We start from the raw sequence: 25410 nt of genomic DNA, 5'->3' as shown, positions 1-25410 counted from the left end.
AAAAATTGTTTTACAAAACTTATTCGGGTAAATATTTTGCAACGGCAGTAGGATCGGCTGCAACCTAATCTTTAGCAGCCTTTAAGTGCTACTAATGAAGCAAAAGTCAAGCACCGGAACTTCAATTTTGTAGATTATTCAGCAGTGTACGGCATATTTTCTCATTCACGAAGCAAATATGTTCGGAGTGCAAAAGACCGAGAAAGAATAGATTAAGCACCATTGTTAGGGGTTTCAATCTTCAGTCAGTCTTCTTTTTTAAATTTAGCCTTCATCTCGTGAGCTGATTGCAAAGATTATTGATAAACATGAGCTCCGTTTGTCTTCATAATCCTCCTGGGAGAATAAGCGAACCGAAACCAGTTTTTCATCATACAAGAAGTTGGTCCCTTCATTTTCCTTTCGTAGATGAATAAAGTAAACGGGATAACGGGCCAGCTTTCCTGCTGCTGTCAGAGAAGCTCTTTAAGGAAGACTACTTGCTTCCCCTGAAGTAAGGGCAAACTAGAACAGTAAAACAGACGCTAGTCCATTCTATGCTTGTGACCCAATCCGCCTTTTTGCCTTGCTTGCTTGGTGAGAATATTTTTCATTTCCGTTTCCGGGCTTTTCTGGGTACGGTTACGGAATGGGTTCATCACAGGTTTCAAGGCCATGAATGCCTTAACTAAAGTCAACGGTAAAGCTCACATCCTGGTTGTAAGAAAAAACGGAACCCTCTTTAACCATTCCGAGTAAGAGTTTCCGGTTCATCGTGCCCTTCAAGATTGGGAGCTTCATGCGTGAGGATCCGCACACAAAATTGGAAAATGTGATTGATATTTTGGCCTACCACGTAGCGATTGGGTAACATGGGGGATAGCGCTGAGGTCCGGTGAGGAGGGAAAAGATAGCATTCGAAGAACGCGCGTTGAGAGGTTGTATTTACACAGACACCAGATGAGTTGTTGTGCACTGGGATGGAACGATGATGGTACCGGTCGGTACAAACACTCGCTTACTGTTTGATCACGTGCTTCTGTGAAGATGAAAAGATGATCGAAACATTCACCTGTTTCATTAGCATGTGTGAAGCTCATTAGAGCGATAAATTACAGAATTAATTAAAACAAAGTATGTGTACTGGTTGCTGGTAGCACCGGTCTGTGCGGTGTAGCGGTTTTTCGATCGGTTGGTGTTTGCTCAGGTAAAACAAATCAGTTTGCGTGAAAGTGTTTTTGGGAAGTGTCGTGACAGTTTAATGTCAAATTAATTAGAACGATTGTATCTGATGATGGTGATGGGCTCACAATGGTTAGGTCAAAAGAAGGTATCATGTGATTGGTAACTTGGGTTACTTTTCTCACAAGTAAATAGAACAGAAATAGAAAGTTTGGGCAATAAAATTGAGTGCTCTCTATCATCGGGAGGCTAATTTGACAACAAATTCTGCTTTATATTTTATTTCTCCTGATAAGACGATCATTTGGTGTCCTGCAGGCGTTGCTTCTATGGATAGGTTATAGCCAGAATTACTGTCAGTGCTGCTCTCCTTTTTCTCCCAAAGAGGAGCCAATTTCTAGGTCCAGTCGGGCAAAAAGAGCGCTACGATCATGCACGCATCCTACCTTTAGCCCACATTCCTCTATACAACATTGATTCCGCTACCCTTCAGACGGCCATTCTCCTTTATTTCCAATTCTACCACTTGCGCATACGTCCATTCCTTTTCATCTCCCAGAGTGTTCCTTGGATGCCGGTCTGTCCGATTTATTAAATATCTTTCGCTACTTTACGTTCCTGTGTCCTGTTTACTTCTTCCTAATGTGTTTGGTGTCTCTCTGATTTTATAATTATAATTATAATAACGCTATTGTACCTCGAGCCATGATTCAAACAATAATGATGAAATTGTTGTTAATTAATAATAATTGAAAAAATATGATAATACCTACAATTATATTACAAATAAGAGCACAGTAACGTTTTACATTGGTTGATATCTCATTAACCAGCTTTGACTTTTATCTTTCATTAAAAAAATCTTTTTTAGAAAATAACAAAAAAACAATCTAATTTACTAAATTGCACGTCTTATCATTGCATCCGTCTCACAACACTAAGCTCTCAATCTTAGACTTGTGGAAAGTGTGTACAAAATTGTATCACCACCGTACGTGGGACAGTAAATTTCATTCGATTTCGATTCCCTTTTCATCAATCTCGATCCAAACACCAATTCCAAGCACGTGTGTCCCATCTCCTTCCGGATTTCCTTCCGATGACCTTTCTTAGTGGATAATCTGTGGTCAAGCAAGGTTCTCGCCAGTTGCCAAGCATCACCGCTCTAATGGAACCGGGTAATCTAGTTTTGTCGAACAGCAGCAGCAGCAGTAGAAGCAGCGCACCCACCGTCTGTTTGTGATGGGATCGATTTGGTCCTGGCGGCAGAGCATTCTTATCCGCCCGTCCCAGACCGGCCCATTCATACCGCCTTGGCAACCGGGGCAAATAATTCTTCCTCCTTTCGAAGTGCGCTCGCATCAGCTCCGGCGTATGAGCGTGTCTGTGTGTGGCTTCATCTTTTCCGGCATGCTTTGGAGGGATTTATTTCCTTCACTTTCCATGCACTTTCGCTTTCGCAATCAAACCGAGGTCTGAAATGGGAGAGGGTGGCGCGAGAAGGGATGAAATGGGGAAAGATAAATGATCGCTCATCTCAATAATCGTCAATAATATGTTTTCTCCTTTCCGCTCCGCACTTTACATTTGTCACCGGTTTCCCATCGACGGTTGGTTTGCTTGGTGGTTGCGCTCACTCAGGGACGATCATCGGACGAGATTCAGGAATGGTTCTATCTAGAGCACGTGGCACGTTACTGTAAGTGCTTCAAATTCGAAAACCTCCACTCTCAGTACAGTTTGGTACAGTTTGCTCTCGAAAAGGATGGAAGTTATTTTCCCGGGAAAAAACGCGGAACCTCTGCAACGCTCGAATCCATGGGTAAATGTTCCATCACAACCGTTCACCTAATGATCTTCATTACCTCGTTTATTACGGGCCCGTGTAAATGTGAGATTCCGCCCGAAGAAGGATTACTATTTATACCGCGAAGAAGCGAGACTTTAAGACGCTCATAAATTCGTAAATGCCCTCGCCAACTTTTGCAGAGAAGGAAATGAAGAGGATGTTTGGGAAAAAAAGGGTGTTAGTAAAAAATGTTCCTTCCAACCGGTGCATCATTAATGTCAAGTTGACATACACTCGAGGAAAACAGGATTTTCACATCACTGTCATTCGAACGTACTGTATCGCTTGATCCGTTTCGATGGAGCATAAGTGATCGAATTTAAACGAGCAAACACTTATCTTTTCCCCGGTTTTCAAGACTTTCCTACACATCATGCACACAGCTTCAACCGTTGGTGTTGATGATGTTTGCTGGATCGTTCGGAATAGACTCTTCAAAAGGTCATCGGACGAGTGAAAAGATGCAGAGAAAGGGATGAAAAAGAGAGAGAAAAAATCTGGTGCTAATGAAGGTTCATATTTTGCAGCATGTGATGCAAATTTTGTGGACGAAAACAAGTCCCATAAGATCATAAGGAATAGTGAACGAATAACAGATGTCACGTAGTTTGTGTCTCTCTCCCTCTGCCTCTGTCTGGCCTTTTTATTCGTTCTCACCCTCGGGTGTGTTGCAGGGAGTGGCTGAATTGCATAAGTGGATCGCTCCATTCCTTATGTACATCTCGTGATTTTGACAGACGCTTAGTATGTTTTAGCATCTTTTTTTGTCGTTGCTATTCTTGCTACCGATGCCGTCTCTTGAATCTGCTGCGTTCCGTTTTTTGTGTGTCTCCCCCTGTTGGCCGCTGTCGTCATCAACACTACCAGCATCAGCAGAAGCTCACCAGCAGCTGGGAGTGACAATGATGAGGGTTTGTCAGCCCAAAAAAACACCGGGAGACTAAATTGTTTGCTCAGTTTGTTAGTTTTGCTGCCGGGGTCTCTCATCACTGGCAGGCCAACGTTGTGACGGGGACTGAGTTGATGCTGTCAGGATCAGAACCATTGGAAAATGGAAGGATTACATTGCGCTAACATGGCGCAGTTGATTGTGGAAGTTAGTAAGGTAAAAGGTGAAAAGGTTATTGACGACTGTTGGTGGCTGCCATTGTGTTGACTTTCGTTTCAATATCATAACAAGCCTATTGAGAAAAAGGGTTTTGTTTGAGAGGTTACGTATTGAAGGGGCGCTAGTTAGTTGTATTGTGTCATGTAACTGTCGTTAAGCCGTGGTGCGAAAATAGATAAAAATTAGATGCTGATGGAGATTGGAAAGCTAAAGGGTTTATTGATTTAAATAACATCAAGAACCAGGTTTGAGCTCAAATGAATGCACTGAGCTTAGTTTAGTAATTTAATATTTTAAATACTCAATTTAAGTGTCAAAGTCTCTCACAATTAAGCAACTTTCATGCAAGTCAAATGAGGAAGTCTGCTCTCATTCCTAATGTTCCGATAATTAGTCTAATTTAGCGATTTATCCTCGGCGCGAATTGAGATCCGTCAGCAATTCAACTTATACCTTCTGTACAACAAGCCTCAGCACAGCCTTTTACACGATGTGAAGTGAGAAATCGATTCGCAAACTTTAATTACATGCAATCACAGCCCACCTTGTGCTTCATGGACGGACGGGTATGGAGGAGGTGAAGGCGTTCGTAATTTTGCTTCAAATTAATTACCGACCCGAGGGGAAGCTAAGTCATTGCTTAGGTGAAGCCGAAAAGCGAAAATTCCTTAGCAGGATAAAGTTTTACGCTAGCAGAGAAAGGTTATCGCTTGGATGCAGCCTTTACAGAAGATGGGCAGTCGGTAGTGAAGGTAGAAACTTCCACGTTCGGCTGTGGGATACGATCTTAACCACAAACATAACAGGTCGGATGTTGGCATCTTCAATGGCAACCGAAGAAAGCTTCCGGTGTCGGTCGAGAATGAGATGAGTTGTTCATTCACATTATCTACATTATTTCTTGAGTTCCAGCACCCTCCCCCTTTTGGACGATGTTTGAGAAGGAAACGTTCTTTATCGATAGGCAAGGGAACGGATGGTTGTTCAGTTTGCTTGTAAGACAAGTATGCAATTTTCATACCAGTATTGTGTTGAAATGTGTTTCAAAAAACATAATAGTAAACTCAAGAAATTCCTGCCCAAAATTTCTACCACGTTACAATGAAGCAAAAATCATTAAAACGGCACGTACCTTTGGAAGAACATTGCAAGAACATACACAACAATATACTACCGGATAATGCCAATCGTCCAAATAACAAATACGTTTTGCACGCCTGCCACTGCGAACGATGGTTCCGCGCGGGTGCCGTTTTCGTGTGGGTCGCAGCAGTGTTTGTATGTGAATGTTTTGCTTCTTTTACCTCAAACGCACAAAGTTTTCCAATTTTGTTGCTCACTGTTTGTCTACGAGGTGGTGGTGTGTGTGCGTGTGTGTTTATTGTTTTCCACATGGCACTTACAGTGTGGCACGTTTGCAAGGGAGTGGTGTTGTTGTTTACTGGCGCTAGGGCACGACATCCAAACATTCGTGGAATGTAAATACAAATTAGAATAAAGTTTTCGGTAAAGTTTGATTTGACAACTGTAAAGAAACAGGCGATAAGCATACGCACATTTGTAGCACAAGATGAGGGGGGGTGGGGGAGAAAATTTGCCAAAACAATGGAGACGCCTGGTACCTTACAGATTTGTACGAAATGGCAAATATAAATCATTCTGATTTTGGAAAAGGAATTCAGAAAGGAAAATAAAAAAGGGGTTCACAAGTAGAAGAAAATCAGGAAATCCAATCTGTGAATGCAGAACGAAACACTCCAATAAAGAAGCCAATAAAATGGTTCAACGCGCAGATGGTTTCACACTTTTCTATTCGATGTCAGACTCTCGAGCCGTTAAATAATGCTAGCGCAAACGCATTCGGAAACCGACAGCAAACACCCCGTAAACCCCAAACTTGTCACGATTGTTTACCCATGTGAGGGGGCGGGTAGTTCACCATTCACCACTTTAAGCCCATTATGGCAAATCTTAAAAGCTTTCACCGAAACGGTCGGTCACCGTTGATCTTTGGCAAACGTTGTTGGTTGTCCTGTTTTGTTCGATTTTCTTTCGCATTTGGTCGGACAATAAAGTGCGTTTTTTTCCCGGAGCTTACGCTTCGGCGAGACACTTTAGTTCGTTGGTCACTATAATGGATGTTTGTTGGGTTAGTCATAGCTATTGGCTAATATTGAATTAGCTATCCATTTACAAGCACTTGAAAGAAAGTGAATGGAAGCAGAGACGGTTCGGTGTGTTGAACAATTGCAAACGCAAAACCAGGAAAGGAAGACGACACAATAAAGCTTATTTGATGTTAAAGGGGTTGTGTGAAGGCTCGTAAACCAATTCAATGAGACAAATAAATGGTCGGCATGTTGTAAAAGTCATAGCATCCGGTTCCCACTTTTAGTGCCGAAATAATAATACATATGACTGTGATATAAAGCTGGCAATGGTTTGAGAAATTGTGATTGTAATGGATTGTTTAACGGTTATTATGTTTTAGGGAAATGGTTTTACTTTTTCCCTGTAGTGATGGATTTCAAGATGACCTAAATGGTGATACGAAACGATTATGTTCTGGCTGGTATGGTTTGAGTAGAGTGAGTAGGGAAAGTAAGCACGCCTACACATTACGTTGGTGTACGTGGTGATATGAAAATATGCACAGAATATTGACAAATGTTGACAATAATACAGGACTGTCAAACATGTGATAGATGCCAAATCAAAGGTAAGACATTTTGTCCATCATTTTTAATGGTCAACAATTCGATTTGTTGTGTTGGTCACTCGTTTCCATTAGATTTCTTTTACAAGATCGATTAGTGATTACATTCTTTTTATATTTTTGTTGAGGACATTCTTGTCACTTGCTCATTGGAGTTTTACCACTCTGCTCTATCCGTTTCTCTTATTCGTTGAATCATGTTCCTCCCTTATACCATCATATTTGGACGTGTGCTGTCTGAAGAGACGATGAAAACATCCATAAACAACTTATCCACGCGTCGGACATCAAATAATCGAGGCGCAAGTACGCGTGAACCGATGCAAAAGCATAAAGCTGCTTGTGGAGGACGCTAGGGCCAACATCTAAATGGGAATGTTAAAAGGGCACATATCAACACAAGCCCCAGCTTGAGGAGGGAGAAAATACTACACAGAGTGGCAGGAAGGCAGGTCGTCAGGGTGAGGCACAATTTGTTTACTTTCATCATGGTTATTGTTATTTTTACGGCTATGTTCCATACGTACGATGCTCTCGAACGTGGTGTGTAGATGGGTGTATGTGTAGCACGACGTAACGTAAACATTATCGATGAGAAAATCAACTCAATGGTGGGAGTGTACGTAGTGTGGCCTCCAAAAAACTCTTGTGATACGATGGAGAGAATGAGTGAGAGATAAAGAGAGAGAGAGAGAGAGAGAGAGAGAGAGAGAGAGAGCAAACCCAAAAAAAAATCACAAAAATTGCAATCACTAACCTTGAAGGGAGATGCTGTGCTCATGGCGCACTAGATGAAAGGAAAATGTGGTAAGCAAAAGGAAGATGAACGGTAAATTGAAGCTTGTCTACGTGATCGACGGAAGTGCATGAATTTTTCAGCACACGTTACCGTACGATCGATGGTATTAGTATCGCGTATGGCTGGGTACGTCTTCATCATCGGTATTCCATTCCATTGGCAGTGGAAAAAAAAATATTGCAAACCATTTTCTGTGAATGTGTTCTCCGGCATCTTGTTTTGGCACGATCGACGACCGGTGATGATGGAAATCGATTACGGGTGATCAATCAGTAACGAGAGGTCGAGCGTTGCCTGTGTAGCTGTGGTATAGGAACAAATTAAAATAAACAGTCAAACCGACGAGACTCGATCACGAAACCATAAGTCTGTCCGGGTGGAAACAGTTTCGTGCCACGGGAAGTTTTAATAACGTACACAGAGGGTTGTAAATGATGAATTTCGTCCGGCAGAATGGCAGATTGTATTGGTGTGAAGAAAAATAAACTGCAAAGGAAAGTAGTTTGCTTGTACAGCGAAGAGGTGATGAAAGGTCAAATCGATTGTGAATTTGCTGTTATGATATTTTTTTCAAACGTACTTAAACATGTGCTAGCTAATAGCCAATTATTTAAAAATAAATTTGAAAAATATGGATGGAGACGCCTGGTAGTTTTGAGTCCTGTTTCGAATTAGATACAATTGTTATATTGTTTTCGATAGTTTGAAAGTTTTAAATCGACGTATTTGAAAGTAGGAGGAAAACATTTTATTAATCCTTATTGTATTTGTGACAAAATGGACAAAAAAGTGTTTGATGATAAAGGGAGCTATTATAATTTAAACCGATCAATTGTGTGTGTATGAGGGGCGACCCAGCCTTGAAGGTGACTTATCCATCTACGTGATTTCAGCAAGCCTAGTAAACCTTCTGATGGGAGGCGTGACCTTAGAGGTGTTTTTGCCTATGGCCAAGCTATTGCATTTAATTTTTTCCGAGTAACCGAGAAAATCCAAAAAATACAAAATGTTATAGTGAATATGTCTTTAAAAACCGTTGATTGTTGTTTGTAAACCTTTTTAATATCGCATGAGGCAGTTAAACTGGTTCCCGGTCTTGGTTTACTGCAGAAACTCTTGAAATCACTCACAGTCTTACGCCATTGTCTGTAATTCTGGTCATCAGTTCCCAAATTTTTTTCAACCATTAAAATAAAAACGAACAGGAATTTTGAGTGATAACGCTTTTAATATAAATGTTAGTAGTTAAGGTAGTTTAAATTTTCATAAATCAGAAAAAGAGAAAAGCTGCACGGATTTTTTTGTTTTTTCTTATTGATCAATTTTTATACAAAAAATATCTATTTGAGGCAGTCCACAATGATTAACTGAAGGTAAAAATTACATGTTTATATTCAATCGATAGGAATTCAAAAACGGAAACGATTAACTAAGATTAAATTATTTAAAAAAATCATAAACTTTTATTTGTTTGATGGATGAGGATGGCTGGTAGCTTAAAATTTGGATTTAAATTCAACACAATATTCTTGGTTCTTATAATTTTGTCCTAGAAAATCCAGATGATAAAATACTTAAACAAATTTCCTTTTATCAGCTTATAATGTTAATAGCACAAAAGTTGGCAACTGGAGAAAAGTTCGTAAAAATTTAAAAGAAATCAAACTTAATAGAAAAACCCAATACTTTAAAACTCAGCTATGCAGCAACCGTTACACTGCCAATTTAAAGTTCTTACTTCAAGCAATGAATGAAACAATTTCCCATCCCCACAAAAAAGCCTTCATAAGCCAATGGTTTCGCACATCGATCGACACTTTCATTAGCAGCTCATTGTTTCGTGCTGTCACCTTCCGCTGCCACATCCTATCAAACACAATTAAAGCCAACCGACTATCGTCGGTAGCACCGCGCAGTACAACCGCATCGGCATCGGTTGATTTCACTTCCAGGCTGGTGTAATCGAACCATTCGAACGCTATCGTCTGGAGCGCTCACCTCATTCAGGATGCATGCATACAGCCAACCGTACAGTAAAAGCTTTCTCCGGTAGAACATCCAATCACTGCAGACTTCCTCCGAAACACTCATGCAACCATTGATGAAGCCTTTCTTCTAACCCAACAATGCTTCACTTTTGAGCTTTTTACCATTGATGTGTCGCGCGGTGATGAAGACGATGCCTACCACCGACTGACATTAAAACCACAACAGTCGAAACTCTCCTTTTTGTGTACCCGGAGGGTCGAATTCAAACAAATCGTGCATCGGGAACGGGTGAGAACGTCGCGGGGCCAAAGCCAGAGATGAATGAAACGGGATTAGAACACACTCACGAAAGCGGTTCCCGGTTGTGGTGGTTGCACTGTTCGTGGAAGGCTTCTTCAGTGAAGAAGTTCCATTGTCAGACGGGCTGGCTGGCTGCTATAGCTCTCACGCTACTCTCGCTCTCAAGGGTTTGCCGTGTGTCGCTTCAATTGGCCTTAGGCATGTGGGGTTGGTTTTGTGCTTCGTTTGCTTCCGTACATTGGCACCGGGAGGGAAGAAGAATCAGAAATAAAAGCTTCATCCATTCGTCTCATTCGTTGCCGGTGGGAACTTTTAGGGAAGAAACGCTTACGTCTTTTAGCGTAAAAGCATTTCGTTTCTCTTCGCTCCATCCGTTTTCGCTGTGGTGACAGCTTCCGCCCAAAGACCGCACGCAATAGACGCCGCACATAATTGATTCCTTTCCCGGACTCTCGGGTGTGGGTTTTTACGGTACGTTCTGTCATATCGTTTCGCTTTCAACCGGGAATGAGAAGAAAACAACTGACAACAAGTGACGCCATTTTTAAACGGCAATAAAATAGCAAAAAAAAAACGGTGATACTAACGTTCGTTGAATGTATGATATACTATTTGTCCGAAGTAAAGCCTCGCTTCGGTTGAATGCCGGCCTGAAGGTTTTATGGCCGACCGCTTACGGTTTGCTAACTTTTCCAATTTAAAACTCTACCTTACGCGTGCGATCCGAGCGGCGATGTTGTTGTTAGCGAACTTGAGCCCGAGTGCTTTATCCGGTGGTCAGAGCTTTGTTGGATGAAAAACCGAAAAAGTGAAAAACATTCCCCCAGAACAATCTCTTCCATCGGTGAAGTCAAGCGGAAGTGGCTTTGCTCCCGTTTGGTTTGCCTTATAGGCTCTAAGGAAGGATGGCCGTTTTTGTGTGGCGAATGTGGTGAAGTTGTGCCGGCGCTTCACCCATGTGTTGTCATCTTCGTCTAGCTGGTCTGAAGCTCCGACGAACGAGTTGATGGGATGTAATGGGTTTCCCAGGTAGTTGCCGGAAGCTAGCTGTTTCCTGCTAGATCACAGTCACAGTTGAGGAAAGAGCATTAAAAAGAAACTTTAACTGGCGCGCAGCTTTAAAATAACGATACGCAACACGAGGTTTGCTGTTATTTACAGCTCGCAAACGTCTTTGTCGTTTTGACAGCTTGAACGTCACTTTTTGATCGCACGCTTTTTAAAATCCAACTAAGCATGGTGAGGTTATGTTTTGCTCTTACAATGAAGCGGTGACGAAAAAATGGCTGAGTTTACTTGGACATGAGCAACCGAAAGCCGGATAAAGTGACGCGTTAATGGGCAAAACAACGTGGCAGAAGCAGACCGATGAGCGTGAGAAAAAAAAATCGCCACAATGGACGATCAAAATCAGAGGGATAAAAATTTCATTTTTCTTCATCCACACCGCGCAATTGGACCCTTGAGGCTTTTTATTTCACGCGAGTGTGGTCTGCTAGTAGACGATGGTGTGGCTTTATGGTGGCCGTTTGCGTGAGATCGCAGATTTACTTTATTGTGGTCTATGGTCAGTAAAGGTTTTTGCTGTTATTGTAACGTTTCCCCCTTGGTTTGGAGTTTGTAGAATAACAACAAACAGAGCGAGGATATTAAGTAAAAAAAATCTTTAGGACTTGAGTAGCCAGGAGAAGAGGTTTTTCGTCCCTCTTTTTTTTCGCGGAAGAAAAAACGCTCTATGGTGCAAATAAGACCTACAGCTCAAAGCGAAGGGCATACAGTTTTCACTTAAAAAGTATAAAAATCTTGTTTGGTGTAGACATCGGGGAGGATGTTTTATTGCGCCTGCCGATGGTTGATATTTCCGCTTTCATAGTAACGTGTAATTGGGAGCTATTTTACCTTGTCGTTGAAGCATTCATGCAGCTTTTGTTAGGCTGTTTAGAAGTGCCAAAATGGATTATCATCAAATTTTTTTGTGGAGACCCTAACCAAGGAATGCCAATTGAAAACTAGGGTAGAATATTTAAGATCATGCAGCCGATTAAATGGAGCTAAAAAGTATTTGCTGGGCAAGCCAGACAGCAGAATATCTGGCCCAAAATTATGGACATTGATCAGATAGAAGACAACCTTCCCCCAAATGAAACTACTCATGAAACTCACGGCTCAAGTGTTCCCACAACAAGGGATCGTTTTCCACATCTCACAATAGGAACATTTTTTCACTTAGCTGATCACTACACAGAGACTTGTCCGTGTGTAAACATACATAATTTCCTCCATACAAACACGACTATAATAACACGCGCAGGAATGATTGTGTCAAGATCTCCATACACATAATGGCGGAGGTACACACCCTGCCAACGGTCAAACATTTTGTCCCAATTTGATGGGTCACTGGAGCGTAAAATAAATTTTTCGACGACTACAGTTCAAGGCCAACGATGAACTAGCTTCCGGGGTGTTTAGATTCACTTTACGTCCATCGTGGTTCATCGGAAGAGATATAAATCTAGGAACGAAAAAGAGAACAAAAACAAAAATTACAGCCTCTTATTTTTCAAAATGGATGCCGGTGGGGTATGAGAAAGCGATACTAAACAAATGGTTTCCCATTTTCCATGTGTATCGAGGACAGAACGGACGGAGTCGGACCTATAGCCACAGGTTACGTGCCCATGTAAAAGTTAACATGTTGGGACAAGAATGATCCCGCTTTGCATAGTGGGCAGTTTTGGACGAGTCTTCGGATAAAACAAATATATTTAATTACAGAGTAAACCGTGTAAAATGTTTATGCCTTTCTAAGGTTCGTTTTAAGAAGATAGTTTTAGTGGAAGTTGAAGCTTTAATTTTAATGACATATACTTTTTAGCGTGCAATTTGATAAATGATACTCCGTTTAATCATAGCATGGGTTTCATTCCTTCAAATCCTCACTGTGCACAGCCCTTCCAGCTCAGTTGAGGTAGGTTGAGGTGTGGCCCAGGATGTTTATTTGTCGATAAATTAAGTCAAGTAGGTTTTCCTATTTGCGAGAGAGCCTTAGACTCATTTTATACTGTCTGCTTTCACCGAAGTTGGAATTTCGAACGACACGATGGTCACACAGAAGAAAACAGCAACGTGTAAAAAGAATAATGTTACAATTTTTCAACCATACCCTCACACTGCTCGAAGACTCATTCTGTCCTCTGCCTTTAGTACACTTTCTGGTGCGATCATTCCCGGTAATAGGCACATGTAAGTTCCGTCGAGAAATCCGTAGGTCTTCTTGCTTCCAGCAGCTCCAGTGAAGCGTTACGAGGCGCATAAATTTTAGTGCCGCTAGTTGTCGGAGCATTTACGAGGCTGTAAATGTTTGTATCTAGGGGTCGGGCTACGGGATGCTTTATATATTATCACGTGTACTTCCGAGAAACGGTGGTGAAAAATGTTACAAAGATTAGTTACATCGTCAGGTGCAGTATGATACCGATCGGCGGGACGATCCGGTGCGTATCAATCGATTGTCAATTGGTTGGAGTGTTCCTTCTATCCTTATTGCTAAGCAACGTCAAGACTGGGATGTTGTTCGTACCATGCGGAGAAAGGTCTTTGTTAAATGAGTTTCGGTCTCGGTTTCGATGTCATTAGGTTTAGTGAGATGGGATGCAGTAAAAGATGTACTGACTACAAGCAAAAGTGCTGGTGAGTGTGTATAAACCACACACACATCGTAAAACACTTGTATAACAATATCCATTCCATTTTCTACCATTTCGCTAATCCCTTTCTCAAGAGAAAACTCGTGACAGCTGCTGCTCCATCATTCTCCAATTGAGAGAATTTTAATAGGAAACGAAACCTCAAGGGACATTCTTTCATGATGGGTATTCAATTGATAGCTATTAAACCGCACGTTCGAGGAAACATTGTCCCTAGGCAGACGAACCAAATTTAAGGTCCTACAAGAGGTCCCGAGCAGTTTCGAATGGAGCAGAAGGTCACAAAATGATTTCATAAATTTAATTTTTGATTACAATATTAATTAACACATTCCTGTGGATCGTGCTGATTTCGTTGTATCTACGAGCGGTTGTCTGCTGCTGGTACCATTCTTGAGGTTCATTCCACCATTACTGGAAGGCAGACTTCTTATCAGACGTGGTCCGTAGTGTTGGTGTGATAGCTAGCAGTAGCAGCACACTAGCTACTGACTACTGCTGGAAACGCAATCAGGATCGATGATGTGGTGTGGGGGGGGGGGGGGGGTGTTAATGATAATTTTCAATTTTCCACCCGATGGAAGCTTAACGAAGGTTTTTGCGTAGCCATGGCTGAGTTTTAGCACGAACGATGATTTTAGCATTAGGTGGGGAAAAACTTTAATGAGCTCTCGGTACAAGCAAAAGCAGAGCACAGCGAGAGGGAAAAAAGTTGCTAGAGTGTTGCTGTCGTCGTTCGTTCTTTCGTTCGCTTTTTTCTTGTTGTAAGCGTTACTGGAAGTACAAAATTCTTTGCATTGGTTTCAACGCTCACAGACTGGTGGATGTTTGGCAGTGAAGTTCGATAGGTTTGCGTTCGATTACGTTTCGCAATGGTAAAAGTTCCATGTTCAGTAAACTGAATCCGGATAACTAAGTGGATAAGAAGTAATGTGGGCGCTGAATGGTGGTTGTGCTGTAGCTAGGAATAAGTTTTTTGGGGGCCAGGGAACGTGAACAACGTGCTACTTGCTACATTATCGGTAACGTTGTTTGTAAGATGTTACGCTTGAAGAGTCAAAATGTTTGAAGACAGTATTATGTAGAATTATTGGCCTGTAAGCTTTTGAAGCTTAAAACGTTAATGGAAAGGTTATGTATGATGCTATTAACATCTTTTGTTCATGCCGATGAATATTGTAAAAAATAGGGCAAAGATCGTTGGACTTCTTGTCAAAAATTGAAAGCTAATTGCATACTTTTAGGCGTAAAACCCTGTTGCACAAAAACACTTTAGTAAAATCTCTGCATATAAATCTCTTCCGAAGAGCTAAACAAGTCAAAACCATCGTTCAGAGAAAAAAAATGGAACTTGACTGACCCTGTTTCCGAGAATTACGATTTGCTGCGTTCTTATGAATCCATCTCGTACAACTTCGCTGTTGTAAATTGTCTTCATTATACGAGTGACAAGTTGGAAGACATAAAAAAGGGTAAAGTTTGACACATTCTGGGGATGACTGGATTTGTGGAAAGAAAAATCGGAAAGTTGTAATAACTTCCAATAACGAGTTACTTCGAAACGCCCAAGAAGGGTAGCTAAATTGTGGCGGGCAAATTGAGAAATTGACTGGATTCTAAAAGCTCTGCGAGAAGTCGTTCGTTGGAGCTACGGAACGTCGGCAAAAGAAGTGGCAACCGATTGAAGATACCATAAACATGCATAATTTAAACTCATGACCATTATAAACCAAACCACTAGATATCCGGTGGTGGTGTAAGTCGAAGAAGAAGCCACGAAAGACACGAACCATCGAAGCTCATTTCCCGGTGGCATAATTTTAGCCTTCCGTTGCACGTCCGTGTTTCCGGTTGTCTGTAGGGAGATAGGTGGCGGGTCTACCGTTGACTAGAAACATTCCTTCTACCTAGGAAACCTAGCCCAGCATAATGTACCTGGAAAACCGAGAAGTTCCGGCTAGTTTTTGTGTGAAGCTACCGATATACTGGCTGGAATAGTTTCCTCCGAGGAGTTTCGGGGAACCACTCAGGAGGCTAACCTCCTGAAGGTCGCCATCGTACGGTTTATAGCAGACAGCTTTTCCCCATGACCCGATGTAACCTGAATAACAAATTATTCGGACATTTTGTAGCCCAAGTGGAAGGGAGGGTAAGGATGACGAGGTGGTTTGAATTTTGTTTCGCAACTCCCCAGACGGCCCGGGAGTATCCCGTGTGGAATTATGCATGCCATTGGGTTTCGGGAGCTTTTACAGGATTAGTCGTGTAATTAGGAGCAAAGCATCCCAGGCTGAGCGATGGTTTATTGAAATGGGGAAAGCATGTCGTAACAAACGCTGGCAGCAAATTGGGCGCAGTTGTGGGTGTCTGGGGTATGGTTTGTGTACTGGTGGAAAGTTTGTGCTTCCGGCGCAGAATGGTTTACGAAAGGAAATAGTTGGGATGTGGGAAATCGAAACATCCAGAAAACCGAATGTTTGGGGAAGGTGTTTTTGAAGGGAGGTACAATTTCCGGTTCGTTGAAGAAATAGCAGGTGTTCGTTAGCTTTTGATATGAGTACATTCGGTTTGTTTTAGAAAAGATGCTCGCTGCGCAACATGAAGTTGTACATCATTGCATCGCAAACGTTGCAAATTTTGATATTATGTGGGTCGTTTTTAAAAGATGGGATTAATTTTTGGGTAGGAATACTATCACCAGGTAAGAAGTTGCTTTTGGATGTCTTTTGCTCCATTTTTCACAATTTGGAAGCTTTGAGAAGTGACTAATATTTCAATTACTTTTGTACAAAACTACTAAAAACCGATTCCAATTCAAAGAATGTCGATAAAAGCATTACAAAATTCGACTGAAAACCACATGTACATAGATTAGTATGGCGTACCTAAGTAATGCAACCCTAACCGGGACATTTGCAACGCAAATCGGATGCTGTGCAATCCAATCCAACCTTTCTGCATATGCATATACACCCGTGGCAATAATTAACATTGAGCGGCACAGCGGACAGCTTGCTTTTATACCGCCCCATAATACTTCCGCGCATAATGCACGGCTGCTCGATGATTAATTTATCCCCATCGTCGGCAGAATCCGCTTTGAACGGCAAAAAGATGGCGCGTGGTACGTGGCACTGATGTAAGCAACCGGTACGGATGTAATATTTTTAGAACCGTGTAGGTTTACTCAGGTTGCAGGCGGCGTGTTAGTGCAAAAGATTGTTTTTATTCCACTCGAGCTGCATAGTTCAAGCTGAAGCAGTTACATCCGTGTCTTCAAAGCGGAATTCCGTGCAAAAACGTGCTCGGGTTTTGGGCGGAGATGAGGTAATGTATTATTTTTTTATGAGCTTGAGTGGTTCAAGCGGTGTAGAAGCGCTGAATAGGGGGAAAAAATACAAATCGACAAACAAACAAGAAATAAGAAGACGTCGACGTAGAAGTGTCAAAAGTCGGCAAACATTATGACGGGTCATGTTTTCTGACAGCGTAAGCTGTCAAGTAGGGAGTACTATTCTATCCGGAAGCGGAATCGTAGTGGAGAGGGAAGAAGAAAAGTTTGCACAGCAAGCCTACTTAAAAATGGGCAAAGTGTCCACCAAGTGTCAGTGACCCTTTTCGGTAGATTTCGCTACATTAGAGTTATGAGATGTTCTTTCTTTCTTTCTTAGAACAATTTACCGAGATCACTGTTTTCGCGAATGACCACGAGTAACCTTAGCAAACAATAAACAAAACAAAGGTTATCAACCAGGACAATTGTCGACCACTGTTTTTTTCTGTGCCGGTCGCCACTGCTGTTGTGCTACTAAGAAACCACACCATTACGGATAGCGTTATCGCCTTGGCGATGCTTCAAAAGTGGCCCACCGAGAGCGCGGCTAATGATGATGGGTGGAACGCTGTGTTTTAGCTAACGTCACTCACCGGAGCAATTTGTGGCCGCAGATAAACGATAAACGAAGCTGGGAGACGGCTTGGGCAAAGTTTAATACGGATTTTGTAAGGAAGCACAGTGGAATAAAATAATCTGGTTGTTTTGTACCGTGGCGTTAAAGGCACCACCATCATCATCTTTGCGGTGTGTTCTGATTGGCCATTAGGCTCGTTGAGCCCAAAACTTAACAAGCACCGGCATCACCGGAGGTGGGGGTGATGTTATTACGAGCTTTGCGTGGGTTTTGATAAGATTGTTGGCACACGTCCCTAACAGGTCTACTAAACGGTGAAAACTAATCTGTTAGAAGCAAAAAACTTGGCGAAAATTTGCTTTAAGACGTTTAAGGAAAAAAGGAGCTTCAACCAGGAGCTTCAAGTCATCTCCTTCTTCTTCTTCTTCTTCTTGGCTTAACGACCTCTAAGGTCATGCCGGCCATCGAAATGGCTTTCTAGACTGCCGATACCACGTAGTTGGTTAATTAGTCCTCACTACGGGGGAACGGCCCGGATGGGATTTGAACCCAGGTCCTGCCGTTTGAAGGCCGGCGCCGCTGTCGCCTACACCACCGGGCCGCCCCCATTAGGCCATTGAGCGTGTTCTAATTATTTATTTTTAATATTATTTGATAAAATTTTTTAATCCTTGTATAGTTTTTATCAAATAAAAGTTTTTTTGCAAGTATGTGTAAGCGATAACTCTTCAATCCGTGAGCTACAGTTTGTACGGCTAGCTCTTAGTACACAATCTTAGATTGATCCCACCTTCTTCTTCTTCTTCTTCTTGACTTAGCGACTTAATAAGTCACGCCAGCCATCAATTGACTAACGAATGGCTTAGATTTGCTGATACCACGTAGTTTGATAGTCTGTCCTCACTACAGTGAAGACCGGCGCTGGTGTTGGCTCCATATTTAGTGCATTAGGTCCTCACGAACAAGGATTAGGCTGTTGCAAATGAAATGAAAGTAAAATACCTGTAATTTCCTTTTTTAAATAGCTCATTATTATTTGAATTTCATTGAAGTAAAATCGTGTAGTTCTTCTTTTAGGCTTAACGACCTTTTAGGTCATGCCGATGTTGCTTGGTTGGAAGGTCAGTCCTTACTACCGGCGGACGGTCCGGATGGGGTTTGAACCCCGGTCCTACCGTTTGAAAACCGGCACCGTTGTCGCCTCACCACCGGTAAAATCCAAAAATCGTGTAATTAAAATATTCTAATTATAAAATTTTCTGAAGGTAGATATTTACTATTAAGTATGACGGCACGTCGCCGTATTGTTGATTTTGTATTAAGGTGTAAATAAACGTTATTTACAACGTTATTCTTCTCTTGAACTTGAATTGAAATGTATAATTAACAAAGTAAAGCAGCGTTACGGAGCTGAGTGGCATATTTTTTTAAAATTCAGTACGATTTGGCTGGACGATATGATACAAACGTGCTACGTGCTGTGGAATGTGGAATGTGTGTTAATTAAGTTCAAGCTATGCTTTTAAATGACTTCATTAAAGCATAATCGAGTTTTGCATCAATCTAACAAAATTATACAGACATCTGGCCCGTACCAGTCTCCGCACTACAGCAATGTGCTATATTCGCATAAAAACCTTCAATTTGAGCAATAATTAGAGCAACATATATAAGGTGAATAATAGATATATCTAAAACTAACAGAAACTTTTATCCTTAAAGCAATCGCAGCACATTTTTTGGTGGCCATTTTGTATCATATGGTGGTTGAAGCAATATATCAAACAAATGTTACACTTCACCAACAAGAAGTCAGCTGATAATAGCGAGCAACAAACGGGGCAAAAATCTGGGGTACATTAGCAAAAACAAAGACAAAACCGGAATATGGAAGGGAACACGGGGTGGGAAACAGCAACAACATTTGCTCACACAAAGGGATCACTAACGAGCAGCAAAACGGTAGAAAAGTGTTGTTAAGCGGGAACGACTTTTTGCACATTATTTTACCATTGTTGTTTGGGGAACGGCTTTGTTGCCGCGGTGGGAGGGAGATCGACGAAGCAAGAGGCAGTGCGTACCATTCTATTGTTCTAATTGTTGTTTTGTTGTTTTCGTTTCCATCCTGCTTATAATGTGTGTCCTTTTTTCTGTGTCTTTCTCATTTCAGACTCCTTCTTCGACGTGTGGAACTTGGAAATTTAGCAAGCTCGGAACTGTGTTGCCGGGTCGCGGGTCGACTTTGGTGAGCGTGTGAAAATGGAAACAATGTATCACGTGGGTAAAAACATTCTGTTTTGGGGCAGGCGAAAAAAGAAACGAAGCCTCCGCTAACAACCGTACAGATATTTGGTCCGAAGAGCATAAACAAAGTGTGATTTGTATTAAATTGTAGCCTTCGGTAGAAGTACGTCACAACCGGCCAATGAATTGTTCGTCAGCAGCTGTGAAATGTTGCTCCTATCATGGTGACGAGAGATTCATTATCATGGTGATGAAAAATGAATATCCAATGAGAAGAGCATGGTGTCGTTATCATGTACGGGTACGAGTTATACCGAAGAAAAAAGGCATAAAATGATGAAAGCAACCAATCGGTGCAAAGCAAGAAGGCGAAACCATTCATAAAACAGTGTTGAAAATGAGTTTATGATTGAATAATGGGTGTAGGATGCCGGTTAGTGCCGAGCTCGAGACGGACGGAAAAAAAGGAACAGAGAAAAAAAAACTTGAAAGGAATGTTTTCCTAAATTTTTGCATCAAATTGGATTTACTGAGCCAAAGGAATCGGAAGACAGCGAGTCATGTACATCCAATGGACATGGTGCGAAGTGTTGGTGGACTGGAGAAATCAAGAAAGGTTGACTTCTTACTCTCTGGTAGATAGGGAAGAAAAATGGCGGCGACACATCAAAGCGAAAGTGACAATTTGTAGAGTGAATCAAAAATTTAATTTCTTGATTTGATTAATCTAAGCAACTGCGTTTATAGCCATTTTTTTATCTCTAGAGAGAAAAAGAAAGTTTGCGTGAATATCGTAATGAGGTTTATCCACAACGTTATTGGAATCGTTAAGGAATTAATGCAAGAACTTTTTTAAGTGCCCCCTGTGCGATCCTTTAATTGTATCGTTATGATTCGTATTTAAGAAGTTTTCATAAAGAAATCTTCGAATTTCTGATTAAAATAATAAAAAAAATCTACAGTTATGCTTAGTCACATTTAGCCTTAAAGTATGCAATCCCATGTGATACATGTGATGGCAAATAGCATTTAATGAATTGTACATTGCATATCTTAAACGAAAAAAAAAAAAAACGACTGCTTTAATCGAAGCAAAACGCATAAATTAAATCTCGCCGTCATGAAGACTCACAAATCAAAAAGCTCTCCAGCTTTTCGCGTTTGTTTATTTTTGACTAACGCTTTCTCACAAAACCCACGCCACCTGAAGGTGTAATTTTTTTTTTGTTACGCCAGTGACAGACAGCTTAACGATTCAAATCCTACTCTTAGCCACAGCATAAAAACCACATGTATGCTTTCCAGCATGTGCGTTAACGCGTTCGGTAGAGATCGGAAAGCTTTCGCGGCGTATCATAGCACAGGGTCGTGTAAGCTCTGTCTCATGTACGTGAATCGGACGCGTGAATCCCTTCAGCATAAGCAGATTAACGTCCAATCAGCTTACGATTTCTCTCTCGCCTTTGGAACGTTCAAAGTTCAAAGATAAAATAATCCGCCGGCCAAAAAATCACTTGCACTTGAAATCTTTCCAACAGATTATGTTGAGTTGAGAATATATTCTAATGAGGAATATATATCGCACAACGGTACGCAAGTAATGCGTTGTAAAACGGAAGTAAAATTCAACATTCGACGCAGCTAATCCGATTCTTACATCCCCACCGGTATCCATAACGAACGCTCGCGGTGACAGAAGGTTACGCAAGGAGATGTTTGGATCGAGCAAGTCCAAATCCGTAACATCGCTCGTTGCAGGTGGTTAGCAGAAGGTGCGATTCGTTCGTGGACGTGTTCCAGCATTGTAGAGCGTGTGTGTGTGTGTGTATGACTCCTATGTGTGTGTGTAGCAGCAATCGTTAGAAAGGTGGATACGGCGAGCTGTCAGCTGACGAGTGGATGCTGTTTTTCGTGTGCTGAAAGCGTGTCACAGCAGGCGCACTACTGGAGGCGATACGGCGCCAGTCTCGGTCCATAGCGGCACGCCGTGGACGTAAGGTTAAGGTAAGTGTCCCGTGGGCAACCGTCCAAGTATCTTGCTTGCTCATACTACCCGTATAGTAGATAGGGGCCGGGCTTTTACAATATCCCACCGTGAAACGCTCCATTTGACACCTCGCCTGCTTGTGGAGAGATATGAGTGCTAAGGCGTGGAGTAGTCCGAGTGGCTTACACCGTCCAACCACTGTGTACGAGGTAGTAATTCAATTGTTAACACACCGGGGATGTCCGTTGTATTGCAGCGAGAGCGCACCTGTCGGAGTACTTCTAAACAGGCACCGTGGTACTGTGGGGTTTCGAACGACATTGAACAATATTGCAGCCAAACAACAGGGGCTTTCGAGCGGGGCGGGTAACAGTGTTTACTGTGAAGATGTCCCGTTGTTCCCGTAGGTGACAGACGCTTCCCTGTGTTTGTACATCCCCGAGAGTTGTAGCAATAATGCAGGCAACTGCTACTCAATGTTCGTTGCAGAAACATGTGCTCCTGGCTCTGGGGCGTGAGCTCTATGAAGCGTGTCGTTTCCTTACTGCAACTGTGTTGGAGCGAACTCACAACAACGTACACGGCACTTGTAAGCACACAAAGCAAACTTTCCGCTCCAAGCTTATTATTGTGCCTTGGATCACAGGAAGGGATCAATTTTGACAGGTCGAGAAAACTCGAAGGGAAATGTCAATCCACACCGATGGCGTTTCGCAACAACGGGAACGGGTACAGGCAGTAACCAACACCTCAGAGTCCTGCCTTATCGCTCTCGGTGCTCTTGGTGGTAATGTTTTCCCTGCAGCATTGTACAAAGCGTCCGTCGACCGTTCGCAAATCGACCGTGTGTGTGTGTGCACGCAAGTGTGAACCTTGTGGCAATGTTTAAGTGTTTAAACTCGAATAATACCTGCCAGCTTTTGCCAGCGCGTATCGCCGTACACCTTGAACCCCCGCCGGTACAACTACCCGGACCAAACACGTACTAGCCAGAAGCACCCGAATAGCATTTGGGAACGCAAACTCAAGGGTGGCAAGTGTTATGTAATGAATTGCATTTTGAAAGCGTACCACTTGCATCCGAAGCTGCAAAAAGGTACCGTTCTTCGTTGTTTTTTTTTCCTTCATTTCAAATTGAAAAGATGCTGCTGATGGGTTTGATAATATGGAGGGCATATCCTCTTGTTAGTTGTTTGAGCTTTTAGACTTACACACGCCAAAAGCTGTACTCGAGTGGAAAAGTTTGTTAAGGACGTTTTTGTGGTAACGATGGTTGTTGGAGAACCTTTGGCTGCCTTTTACAATGCTAGCATCTTTATTTGTCTTGGTAGATGGGATCGTGGTACATTGCGAATGGGAATTAGAACGAGTCAAACAGGGCTCAAGCTGTGACCGTTTTACAGCACATGCCTGGATCATGATGGATGGGAGGATTATAATTGAAAATTTTGTACTTATAGAGTAGATCCGGAGCATGGAACATCCAGTTGTGGAAATGTGGCGGCACCTGTGATACGTAATTAGTGTTTGGGTTACGTTACTTAAGCTCACTGGTGAATAGGATTTCCATTTGCTCGGTGTTCCAACGATGGAAGGATACTTGGCACGGAAAGCTGTACCTAAACCTTACTGCTTGTTAGACTTAACGTTCAATTCAATCATGTTAATGCGTAAGGTATCAGGATGCATCAACGTTACGAATGCTTTGATTAATTACATATCGCAAGGTAGTATTAAATCATTGATCTTTGTTGTGATTGATTTTGTGCAGGGATCTCAGGGTTATCAACTGTGCCACTACAACATTGCTGAGTTAATTTTACCCTTACTTAGCTAATCAGTCCTGAGTAAGGCGAGGTGGGATTCACACAAGTCATTACCAACAAAAGAGTATCAAATTAGTTCTTAATATTAAAGAAGCTAATGAAACTTCATCGAAAGGGAGTTATGCTCAGGCATCAATGGTTGGAATTCTTTGCATAAATTTAGGCGCTTTTAAAAAGGGATGCTCTTTTCGTTTCTTATGTAAGCAATCCAAATTACTTTATTCCCGTACTACATGTACTAAATCATTGACCCTGTTCGAAATTTTATCATTAGCGTTAATCAATGTCAATCGTACCAGCATATCAAAACCGTCAATTTGTCAGTGGGTATCCCATTAAAGAGATGAATTTTGTAGCAAATAAATATGCAACGAACACTCTCGATGCCGCCGGGTGAATTGAACGTGATTTTACGCTGCAAACAACAACAAGAGTGTGTGTGTGTGTGGGCCAAACAACGTTCCATCAGTGTTGGGCACAACATTCGCGACAGTCTGTGACAGCTTTATTTCGCATTCCGAGCAGCCGTATCGCAAACTTGTCGCTGAGTTTGGTGTCTGCTGTTATCCCTCCCAGCATTCGTTTGGTGAAGTGCATGCCCACAACTGTACAAACAGTGTCGTACAGGCGGTGTTCGATGCATTTCGATGCTCGATTGCACAAAAAAAAGAGAAAACGGAAAGATTTTCTCCAGCTTTTCTTTGTAGATAATTCTTACAGCTTCTTTTGCTGCCATTTGTAGCAATTTCATTCACGTTTTTCATCTACTTTTTCGCAAAGAAAAAGTCGGAAAAACAAGAACGGAGACGTGTACGAGACGCATAAAACATCGCTCGTGGGTTCCCATGCCCATGTAAGAGAGGCACCCGGGTCTGACCTAACTGTCGTTAGCAGCCCACCATCGGCAACGGCAAATGTGGGCAACCGTAAGCACAACTGAGACAACAAAGAACCATTGCATTTCCATTTCGATCGAGAATATGTGTGTTGCAGTGTGTCTTGACCGTTTAAGCCCCAAAAATATGGGTAAACGATCTAGGGCAAGTTATCATTGTCTCGTGTGTCTTGTGTGTAGTGTTCTCCCAATGCCATTCCCCTCGAAATGGAATCGGCGAAAGCTGCAAAATTCAATTAATATTAGCGTCTGGCCGTAGTTTATCCAGAACCTTTGGTTCGGCGGTACCTTCAAATCCATTCGTGTGTAACGTTGTGCGAAGAAGATTACCTTCGAGCGCTTATCTTGTGTGGAGAGAACATTCGCGTTTTGGCTCGCAATTCTCGCATGCTAAATCGTGTGCTGCGGACTGAGCTGAGATTTGGCGTGCGAAATGAAGTGATAAAACATTATGAGAATGGAATTAGATATTCTTTTTCGTCCTTCCTAAAGTCATTGTGGGGCGTGGGAAGATACGCTCGGGATGAGATTTGATTTTGGACCGTTTTGTGTGGGGTTTTAGCTTTGAATTCTAACACGAGGGTGCGTCATTGCTTTCGTATGCGTGTGCAAGACGAACAATGATTAGCGGCAGAAGCATTCAGTAACAGCCATTGTGTACAGTTTTTATACGCCATGTCGAGTTTGGACTGGAATGCTTGAAAGGTGCTTGCTCATCGTCCGTTTATCTGGCTGAAATAAGGAACAGAAAGACCAGTAGCTTAAGGTGTATGTGTGTGTGGGTCTGATAGTGCCAAATGGAAATAATTTTAAGTAGAAACTTTCTGGTTTTTTGGCAGTGGGATTAACGGACTATGGGCAAGAATCGCTAAATCGAATACGAATGAAGCCAAATTACCATATCTTTCGTTCCTA

The 25410-nt window shown here is 42.0% G+C and overlaps 1 protein-coding gene across 3 annotated transcripts in view; it reads left to right on the top strand.

Annotated features, from left to right (window-relative positions):
• Nucleotides 1-21605: 21605 nt before the first annotated feature.
• The window catches only part of LOC126563864 (transient receptor potential-gamma protein), a 46470-nt gene continuing 42665 nt past the window's right edge, over nt 21606-25410 (top strand). For all 3 annotated transcript variants that reach the window (XM_050220644.1, XM_050220643.1, XM_050220642.1), the window contains exon 1: nt 21606-21791. The gene's annotated coding sequence lies outside the window, so the exon portion shown is untranslated. The remainder of the gene's footprint in view (nt 21792-25410) is intronic.

This window comes from Anopheles maculipalpis, chromosome 3RL (assembly GCF_943734695.1).
Source record: "Anopheles maculipalpis chromosome 3RL, idAnoMacuDA_375_x, whole genome shotgun sequence".
NCBI classification, from domain to species: domain Eukaryota; kingdom Metazoa; phylum Arthropoda; class Insecta; order Diptera; family Culicidae; genus Anopheles; species Anopheles maculipalpis.
This window is presented reverse-complemented; position numbering and strand designations above follow the sequence as displayed.